The 11,391-nt window shown below is 35.4% G+C and overlaps 1 non-coding gene across 1 annotated transcript; it reads left to right on the top strand.

Annotated features, from left to right (window-relative positions):
* Positions 1-1,267: 1,267 nt before the first annotated feature.
* On the top strand, positions 1,268-1,374 carry LOC141688492 (small nucleolar RNA R71). The gene has a single exon (XR_012561933.1). It is a non-coding gene; the product is annotated as a small nucleolar RNA R71 (small nucleolar RNA).
* Positions 1,375-11,391: the final 10,017 nt, after the last annotated feature.

The following is an 11,391-nucleotide window of genomic DNA, read 5'->3' as shown; positions in this document are numbered from 1 at the left end:
GCTTGAAGATTGATAAGGGCATCAGATTGATGTTAGCTCCCAAGTCATATAAGCATCTGTCGAAAGACACTTTTCCAATAGTACATGGAATAATGAAGCTTCCAGGATCTTTAAGCTTCGGAGGCAACTTCTATTATAGCACAACACTACATTCCTCTGTGAGAGCGACAGTCTCTAAATCATCTAGCTTCACTTTCTGAGAGAGAACACCTTTCATAAACTTTGCATAACTAGGCATCTGCTCAAGAGCCTCAGCGAAAGGTATGTTGATATGAAGTTTCTTAAACACCTTCAAAAATTTCTCAAATTGCTTATCCAACTTTTTCTTCTGCAGCCACTTAGGAAAAGGCGGTGGAGGATAGATCTGTTTCTCCCCTATATTACCCTCAAGAGGAGTGTGTTCAACAGTAGTCTTCCTTGGTTCCACTCTCGCTTCCTGTTGCTCTACTTCTTCTTCAGCCCCAGCTTGTTCATTTGAAACTTGAGTTTGTTCGGGATTCACAACCTTCCCAAACCTCAAAGTAATTGCCTTCACCTGCTCCTTAGCTTCCCTCTTTTCTGGCACTTCAGTGTCAATAGGTAGTGTACCAGGTTGACGATTTAGCAAGGCATTGGCAATTTGTCCAATTTGATATTCCAAGGTCATGATAGAAATAGCTTGGCTTTTGCACATAAGCTTCAACTCCTCTAATTCAGATTTTTCATTAGCTTGTTGCAGATGAAGTTGCTGTCTTGGAGCATATTGTGGTTGCTGAAAACCAGGGGGGTTGTACTACTTTGCTGGGTACTGTTGATAAGGCTGTTGAACTGCATTTTGAGTGTTGTTCCAGCTAAAATTAGGATGATTGCGGTTGTTAGGATGATAGGTGGCTGGCACAGGGTGTTACGATCATTGAAAGTTGCTCACAAACTGAGCTGATTCACTAGAAATAGCACACTGATCAGTCCATGGGCACAAGCACAAAGCTCACAGACAGTAGTGATTTGATTAACTCCATAATTAGCCAAAGAGTCCACCTTCATCGTCAAATCCTTAAGTTGGGCAGCTATAGCAGTTGCTGCATCCAACTCCAGAATTCCTGCTACTTTTCCCAGAGTCAATCTCTGGGAAGGATTCTGGTATTCATTAGCAGCTATCAATTCAATCAATTCATAAGTTTCATTGTAGCTTTTAGCCCACAAGGCTCCTCCTGATGCTGCATCGAGCATGGGTCTAGAAGTAGCACCTAATCCATTGTAGAAACAGTTTATAATCATCCATTCAGGCATGCCATGGTGTGGGAACTTCCTTAGCATCTCCTTATATCGATCCCAAGCCTCACACAGAGATTCTCCAGTTTGCTGTGCAAACTGAGTAAGAGCATTCCTGATAGCAGCAGTCTTTGCCATAGGGAAGAATTTAGTGAGAAACTTTTGAGCAAGATCTTCCCAAGTAATGATAGACCCTGGTGGTAGAGAATGTAACCAACACTTAGCTTTATCCCTCAGAGAGAATGGGAAGAGTCGCAGCTTGATAGCATCTTCAGTCACACCATTGAACTTGAAAGTGTCGCAGATCTCGATGAAATCCCTGATGTGCATGTTGAGGTCTTCTGTAGGAGAACCCCCAAACTGAACTGAGTTCTGTATCATCTGAATCGTGCTTGATTTGATATCAAAAGTGTTAGCTGAGATGGCTGGTCTGATGATGCTCGACTGAATATCATTGATCTTAGGCTGAGAATAGTCCATCAGAGCCTTAGGAATCTCTGCTTGATCTCCCATCACTGCTAAAACTGGTTCCTCGACTTTCTTTTCTTCTTTTACCTTCTCTTCGTCCTCAACAACTTCCCTACGAACCCCTGTAGCTTCTTCCTCGGCTTTATCCAGATTTCTCTTACGAGACCGAGAACGCGTATGCATACATGCTCACTAGAGTACCTGAAATAAGACAAGAAAACAGATAAGTAACACTGTCCGAGTCAATAAACTTTAACGACCACTGATGACAAACACATAAACTAAAAATTAACACTGAGTCCCCGACAGCGGCGCCAAAAACTTGTTAGTCGCTAAACACGTGCTAAAATTCAGGCAAGTATACGCGTTCACAAGTAGTATAAGATATAAATCAGATTCGTTCCCACAGAGATTGGTTTAAGTTAAGTTCAATTTATGTACCTATGCAACAATGTATGATTATCGTTCAATGCTAAGACTGTTAACAAATTGAGATTGATTTTAACTAAAGTAAAGCTAACAATTATAACTAAGAGAATAAGAATGGTTGAATTAATATATATGACAAACATGGGATTCTAACTTCATTAAGTACTTCATTCAATAGCCTTTTCATTCTTAACCTTAGCATGTAATGGTGATGACACTAATCAGATAACACGGAACTGATAAACGCCAACTTTCGTTGTACGACTACCATACTACCAGACATCCACAAAAGAGATAGAAGCTGAATATACACCAATTATATTGAGACCCTATATGTCTATAGGATTTGACAACATAGCAATTTAATGCACAAGTTATATATCGTGATTTCATAGGGCAAGTAAGATGGTTAAAATTACCTACGAATCATGCATATCAATTGCATGAACCTATGCTAGCATGGCAAGTTCCAAATCCTTAAATTCATTTTCGCTTCATTAAGAGTTAACACACTATCTTATAAGTTCGTGACGCTCATAAGACGAATAAGCACAACCAATACTAGGTTATCATACAATCACCACACACTAAGGCATCGAAACAAATCAACTAAAGAAATCCATAAATAAATCTGCTAGAACCCCATGATAACGATTAGCCCATAATCGGACTCATCATCAACGTGGGTTCCAATGAAATCATGGTATAATAAATGTAGTCTTTATAAACGAATAATAAAAAGTACGAAACAAGAGTATAGGTTCAAGAATAAGAAAACTAGCATCCAACGTTACAACTTAAACAAAGAATCACAAGTTAAAACTAGATCTTCTTCGCCTTGGTTGAATTGTGCTAAACCGGTCTTCTTACTCCTTCTCCATATGCTCTGGTGCATCTCTCTCTGAAAAATGTCTTTTATTCATATATATATATAGCTGTAGAATTGACCAGGGCTTCAAACTCTCAAAATCCTAGTAGAAACATAATTCTGCTACTCCGACCGGGCGCGGCCGCGTGCTTGACCAACGCGGGCGCGCTGAGTTTTTGCTCTTTGGGCGCGGGCGCGTGCTTGACCAGCGCGGGCATGCCGTCCTCCTGAATAAAATTCTGAATTCTTTTCTTCTCCTTGTTGATTTGAGCCTGTCTTTTCACGAGCTTTTATTCCAACACCTTCCTAACCCCAAATTAGCGCCAAAATAATGCTAATTCACCTGATTACCTGGATAATGCCTGAAAATACAAAAAGACTAGAAAACACATTAAAACACCAACAACTTGAGTACAAATACACCAATTCAAAGCTTTCCGGAGCGTAATAAAGTGTCATAAAATGCCACTCAACAGTAAGCTGGAAAAGTTCAAAGCAAGAGACATTAGTTGTATCTATAATGGAAGCTGAGTATATTGTTCCCAGTGAAGTAGTGAAGGAGGCTGTTTGGATTCAAAAATTCATACCGGGACTTGGTGTGGTTCCATCGATTGCAGATCCAGTTGATCTTTATTATGATAACTGTGACGGCCTCAACCCCGGGGTCAGGAGTTGATGTCACTAAACCCAACAAACCACAAATATAAACTACAAGATTATTATTAATATGCTAACACGACCCTAAAACCAAGATCCGATCCAGGTTCAAGTATGATTTAAGCTACTCACTATTACAAACCATTTATTAAAAAGTTTGACACACTAAACTTATTCAGAAACTCATCAGACCGCACATGGTCTGATACAAACTACCTCAGGGGAGCCAGGTCCGGAAGAGGCTGAGACTCTGTTCTGCCAATGTCTGATGGGTCTTCTAGGCATCTGCGATATGTACATAACAGGTTGTAAGGGTGATCATATAATCGCTCAGCAGTACCAATATATGAATATCAAAGTAAAAACAGTTATGTAAACAGTTATAGGAATAGAACTTTAAATCAACATAAAATCAGTAACTTGTAAATCATTTCAAATCTTTGTCAAAACAACGATAAAAGAAACTGGATATCACTGACTAGCATGCTCTTAATAAATCAACGTAGTTGTGTGTTGTGTAAACATCAGAGTCCAATTTTAGCATGATATTCACAATTGTTATTCAACTGTCAAAATCACTTACTCACTTACGGGAATCAGAAAGCCAAATCAGATACGTAATGGATATGTGAAGACAGCTGATCAGGCTATCAACACCAGACGGCTCCAACTACCATCCCATACATCTGTTCCGAAACTCAGAGACTAGCTAGGTTTCTGACCTAGTGGACTAATCGGTTATGAAATGCGCGTAACCGAGTTAGCCTCTTACGCAACCTCAATAGGCCACTATGGCCCCTATGTATCCAATATCTGATCATTTTATCCAGTTTTTAAATCACTTGTACCTATCTCATTTTAAAACCGTTCATTTAACAGCACACATAAAAATTGGTTCATAAATCATTTTCATTCGAGATAGGTACCTTTCGAAGTTACTTTTCCCGAAAACAGGTTTAAAACAATCAATTATAACTACAGGAGATACGTAACTTAAAATGTTTCTATTCCTGTAGGAGAATAAAACAACAGTTTATTCATATACGTTGAACCATAAATAAATGGTCAGGGGTACTTGCCTTGCAACGCTTTAACAGAAACCCTAGGTAGCTTTTACGCCGACTTCAGTCCTTGCGAGACTCGACTGGGATCTACAGTAACAGAATACCCTAGTTAGTTATACCGACATGCTTGATATCCTCGAACTTAAAAACCCAATCCGATAACCCGACTCGGATAATGTATATACACATAATCACGTAATCAATATTCACAATAAGGGTAAAACGTTTTATATCGTATAGTACGTTTTTCGTATTTAAAATAATTTTTAGAAAATTTGGACAGCAACTCCTCTATTTATAAGCCTACCCATCGAAACATAATCGACGTCGATTCCCAACAAATCACAATTTCACAATTTATGAACCTCGATACGGCTTTTAAAATAAATACTTATTTATGTTTCGAAAACTAACTTTTACGAACTAATTTATTGGTTTTTATAATTTTATGACTCAGATAAAAATCATCACCGTCCACCGTTGACTCGCCGAGGCTCATCGTCGACGGCGACAAAATTTATTGGTGCCCGAAAATATTCGGGTGTCCGAATAAATTCTACCGATTAAATACAATTCCCGTACGAAATTATTAATATCAAGAATATTATTCAAACAATTCCTGCATTAAAAGGAATTAAAATTAATAAAATAATAAATCAATTTTGTAACACAGACTGCGCACAAACACACACACACACGCGTGTAAATCACGCGTCACCAGAACCACCAAACCAAATCGAGCAACAAACAGGGAACCAAAGCCACCGTACACAACTCAAACATATGCATACAAATTTTTATATATATATATAAGTATGCACGGAGATGAAGCCAAGAAACTCGTCGGAATAACCGGCTGGGAACTCACCGGAAACGGGGGGAAATGGAAGAACAGAGGCGAAGAAGGAATAGGAGGGAGGAGGGAAAGATTAGAGAGGGAGATGTGAGAAATAGAGAAAGAGAGAGAAAGGATCGAGAGAAAAGAGAACATAGGAAGCAGATGAAACCGAGATCCAAGAACAGGGGTGAAGGGGGGCTTGTTTGTTATTTTTTTTCTAATTCATTCTTCTACTGCCACGAATCAAACCACAGGGACACGTACTACTCAATAAACAGGATGTATACACGTATCTGTCTTGCTTTTGCTTAAATTCTGGTTTGTTTTCTTGAAAAATAACGAACCTGCTGCGCATCACAATGCATCGAAAAATTACAATTTTTGTGCCAAAATTCCCGAAATATTCCAGAGTTAATAAAATAAAAGTTTCAAATTTTTTAAACCATTTTTGAAGCGCAACTCATACCCGCATTTAATGATTTAATGAACAAATATGCGGGTAAATTTAATTCCAAAAATTTCCAAAATAATTTTAAAATTCTCGAAATATTCCAAACTTAATAAATATGAGTTTCGTAATTTTTGAAGAATTCTGGAATTTAATACTGAATTTACAAATAAATGTAATCAGAAAATCATTTAAAGATTAATAATTACTGAAATATTGATTTCTAAATTTTTATAAAATCCCAAAAATACTTATTGAAATTATGAAATCATAAAAATAATTTTAGAAGTGATCCAAATATTTATGGAAACAAATCTGCAATAAAACCACTTTTAAGAGTGAAACAAAAACTATACGACTTGATATTTAATTATACAAATAATCCTCGTAAACCAACAATCACATATAAATAGTAATAAACAACACACGGCTGTCAAAACCAATACACATATTTTATATAATTAATTATTCAACAATTACACATTAAACAAAACAAAAATATACGAGTCGTTATAATAACAATAGAGCTATTGCGCATGCTAAAGAACCAAGGTCCCATTCCAAAGCAAAACATATACATAGTAGATATCACCTTCTTCGAGAGATAAATGAGAGAGGAGATATACATATATGTAAAATGCATACTAATAATAATGTTGCAGACCCACCGACTAAGGCTTTGTCGCAGCAGAAGCACGACGGTCATACTAGTTTCATAGGTATTAGACACATTGGTGATTGGCTCTACTCCAAGTGGGAGATTCTTAGTGTTTGTGTCCTAGAGACAACATTATTATGTTTTCTTTATGACATTTGGATAATTAATGTTTATGTTATATCTATTATTCTTTTTATAATTTATTGTGTAATATCCGGGGCATAGCGTATGATTATTTTTATCAATAAATAATTATTATGTGAATTTTTGATGAATTATCTGATGAGTGATGTTGATATGTGGATGTATATATGTGGTAAAGTATAAGTATGTTAATTTTATTATGTCCAGAATAAAATATAGATATTTACGGTATTTTTCTTGTAATTTTTGGACTGTTACATGATTTTATATTGATGTATAAATTTATTAATTGTTTTTTGAATAATTACAAAACTATTTTATAAAGCCGGGAATCGTCCAACTTCAACCGTTTTTACAACCCGAAACTCTTCGGAAAACTCCTTCCTAACCTAATCTGATAATTACGGACATTTTTCGTGTTTTTGATCCGGATTACAGTTTGACCCGTACGCGTCCCGACGCAAAATTTTCGATACGATAATCATTTCGATAGATCAACAAAACCCGTATTCCCGAAAGACGGGATAATATTACATTATTTTCATATAAAGTGTTTTATTAGAAGCCCGGTTTGGATAATTACCTAATACGGGTATAAAATCGGATCATTTTTGCAGTTACTTAGCGGCTAAGCAACTTATTTTTTGATCCAACACGATTCAACACGTACCAATATTCCATAAATATAAATAGCCCTTTTCTTATTTCATTTTATTCGTATAATCATAATCAACCAGTAAAAAACCGATAAAATACAGAGAAAACCCTAATAAATCACTGCGTTCTTGAAAATCAAACTCACAAACGAAGGCATTACCGAATTCAGAATCGAGCGTGCCATATATCAAATCGAAGCTCTCGAAAAGATCTTTCTGAATCAATCATCACTTTTGGTGCAGAAATCAAGGTTATTTTCTTATTTATTTATTTTAATTCAAATTGTTTAATTATTTAAATAGGAATTTTTGTTCTTGATGTTATTTGTGTGATTTGATGCTTAAATCATGTAGATTTTTTCTTCCTGATCATTTTGGTATATTATATGACTGATTTGGAGTTCAATAACATGTTCAAATTGCTGTTTGATTCTCGAAATTAAAAATTAGGGTTTATGTGTTTGAATGTTCTTAATTGAAAATTAGGTGTTTCTTTGTTAGGGGTTATTAGTTGAAATTGATTACATGGTTGTGTAGATCGTGGAAAAACAAATAGATTGGTATATAGCTAGTTAACAGACGATTCCTGGAATGATCTAATTAAGCTTCGCCGGAAAAACGATTCGAATAACGACGAAATTTTTCCAATTAAGATTCTGGCCGATTCATTGATTTGTTGATGATTTTGATTGAACAAACGAGTTCCTGGCACTCCGGAGACTATATGCTGTTACTTTGGTGCGTTTCTGGGCAGATATCAGGTCGCCAGAAAAGCTCATGGCCGACATCCGTGGCTTCCCGACGAACATGGGGTGACTGTAAAATTACAGTTTAGCCCCCGAGTTATTGCAAAGTTTGCATTTTTAATACTCCTGTTTTAAAAACTTTCAAAAATCAGATACCTATTTTATTATTTCCAGAAATTGTATTTTCTTTTTATAATATTTTCAGAAACTGATTTTTAATTATTTAAAATTTCAAAAAAATCATTATTTTTTTTCTGAAAATTATTTTTTTAAAAATAAATCTTAATTATTTAGTTAATTAATTTTAGTTAATAATTAATTATTTAATTAGTCAATTAATCTAAATATTAATTGATTAATTAATTTAATTAGTTATTAATTAATTTTAATTGATTATTTAATTAGATTTAATTATTTAATTGGATTTAAAAATTCTGAAAAATAGTTTTGAGCTTTAAAATATTATTTTTAATTATTTTCAAGGCTCGATAATTATTGTTAAATTATTTTAAAGTCAGATTCGAGTGTTCGAAACAATTGACGAGTGCAAGTAGAATAAAAGCGAATTGATAAGGCAAGTGTTTTTGCCCTTCCTTGTAGTATAATTGCAAGTATTCCTAATAGTTCTTGTTCTATATTGCAAGTACTTTGAAGTACTTAACATAAACCCTGATTCTTATTGATTTTGAGCCACAAGCCTGCTTTCTTGTAAACCATTGATTGTTGAATTCTTGGATACGAACCACACCTATACGATACTACTCCACAAATACATATCTACCACATACTGATTCTTGATACGATATTGTTAGGAATATGTTGTGAACTTGATGATAAGTTAAACAAAATACCTTAGTAGATTTAACTTAGTGATTTTGTAGCTTTCAACAGATGATCACTTTCACTATCCGTTGATAGCTTATGTAAAATAAGTTTAGTAGCACATTTCTGCATACTTGTATAAGCTTAGTGAACTATATTTTTGAGAAATATTTAAGTCATGTTGACTACTCGATTGATATGCAAGATAGGTTGGTTAATTATAAATAGATGATGCCTTGTAATCTTGTATAAGTGAAATGGAGTTAACTATCAAGAAAATAGTCTCAACGGATGTTTCAAAAAGCTTCAACGGATGTTCAGTCAAGCTTCAACGGATGCTCAGATAAAGCTTCAACGGATGATCAACCAAAGTATCAACGGATGATCAACTACAACTTCAACGGATGATCCAATGAAGTTCTAACGGATGTTCAAATTCAAAAGAACAGTTGATAGTGACTTGACAGTCACATGCGTTTATTGTATGCAAATGGAATGTGGCAGCCTAATTACTGGTTCGAGAGAACAAAGAAGCATTACCATTTTCATGCAACTAAGAAGATATTCAAAGATGCTGAAATAGAGTAATGGAATAGCATGAAGTAAGAATAGATATAGTTTTGTTTTATTATCTTGTCTTACTGTAATGTAAACTTGGTGATATATAAACCAAGTGTAGCATGTAGAACAAAAAAATCAGGAGAACTAAGCAAGCACATTTTCCAGAGAGATAGATAAGGCTGTATTTGTTAAGAATTTCTCTGTAGTTTGTTTGTTCACTTGTAAAGCAACTGTGTACTATTCAAAGTGTTGGATATATTTGAGATGTCATGTCTAATATGTTTCATGTTTAGTTTTCTATCTTAACAAACAGGAAATATCAGTTCTTACCGGAATCAGTACTTACCGGAAGTCAGGACTTAATGTCATATCAGAACTTAAGTACGGGAGGACTTACAGTGAAGGAAGGAAGCTGATTAACAGTAGAAGATCGAGACTAATACAGAAGAAGATATGCAAAGAAAGAGTTAGAGGACTAGAAGAATTATATAAGATATCTAATTGATATATTTTAGGAGACAGAATTATATTCCATATCAATTAGAAGTTAACTTGTAACTGTGTACTATATAAACACAGACATAGGTTTACACTATATGTGTTATCATTATCGAGAAGATCATACATTATAACCTAGCAGCTCTCGTGATATTTGTTCATCACTGAGAGAGAACAGTTCCATTATAACAGAGTTTATTATATCGAATACATCTGTTTTCTGTTACTTGTGTTCTAAATCGATTTGATTGTATTAAACACTGTATTCAACCCCCTTCTACAGTGTTGTGTGACCTAACAAGTGGTATCAGAGCCCATCTGTTAACACACATATAGTAAAGATCCAAAACAATCATGTCTAAAGAAGCAGAAAATCCAACCAAGACCGCCAAAACTGAAGAAACTCCAAAGACTCAAACCCACAGTCGATATGAGACTATCAGGGTTCCCATGCTGAGACCTTCTGAGTATCCCATATGGAAATTGAAGATGGCTATGTTTCTGGAAGCTACAGATCCAGAATACCTTGACAGAATTAATGAAGGACCACATAAGCCAACCAAGCTCTCTGTTGTAGTTACAGATCAGCTAGCAAAGACCGTACCAAAGGAGAAAAGTGAGTATACAGCTGAAGATATCTCATCTATTGCCAAGGATGCAAAGGTAAGGCATTTGCTGCATAGTGCCATTGATAATGTCATGTCAAACAGGGTAATTCACTACAAGACTGCAAAGGAGATATGGGATGCCTTGGAGACAAGATGCCAGGGAACTGATGCAATCAAGAAGAACATGAGGACTATACTCACTCAAGAGTATGCGCACTTTGACTCAAAACCTGATGAGTCATTAACTGGTTTATATGACAGATTTGTCAAACTCTTGAATGATCTGTCACTGGTGGATAAGGAATATGATCTTGAAGATTCAAATCTTAAATTCCTTTTAGCTCTTCCTGAAAGTTGGGATTTAAAGTCAACTACTATAAGAGACAATTATGCTCTTGATGAAACCACTCTTGATGAAATTTATGATATGCTCAAGACTCATGAACTTGAGATCGATCAAAGAAGCAAGAGACATGGGAGAAAGTCAAGGACAGTTGCTCTTAAGGCTGAGGAGGAATCCCCCAAAGTGGCTATCTCAAAGAAAGGCAAAGGAAAGGCTCTCATCATAAAGTCTGATTCAGAATCATCAAGTACTGATGATGATGATTCAGAAACTGAAAGTCTACCTGAAGTAGATGCTGATGAAGAGATGATGAAATTGTGTGCTCTTATGGT

Source organism: Apium graveolens, chromosome 9 (genome assembly GCF_009905375.1).
Source record: "Apium graveolens cultivar Ventura chromosome 9, ASM990537v1, whole genome shotgun sequence".
Classification (NCBI taxonomy): domain Eukaryota; kingdom Viridiplantae; phylum Streptophyta; class Magnoliopsida; order Apiales; family Apiaceae; genus Apium; species Apium graveolens.
The sequence above is the reverse complement of the archived record's forward strand: the minus strand, read 5'-3'. Positions and strand labels throughout refer to the sequence as shown.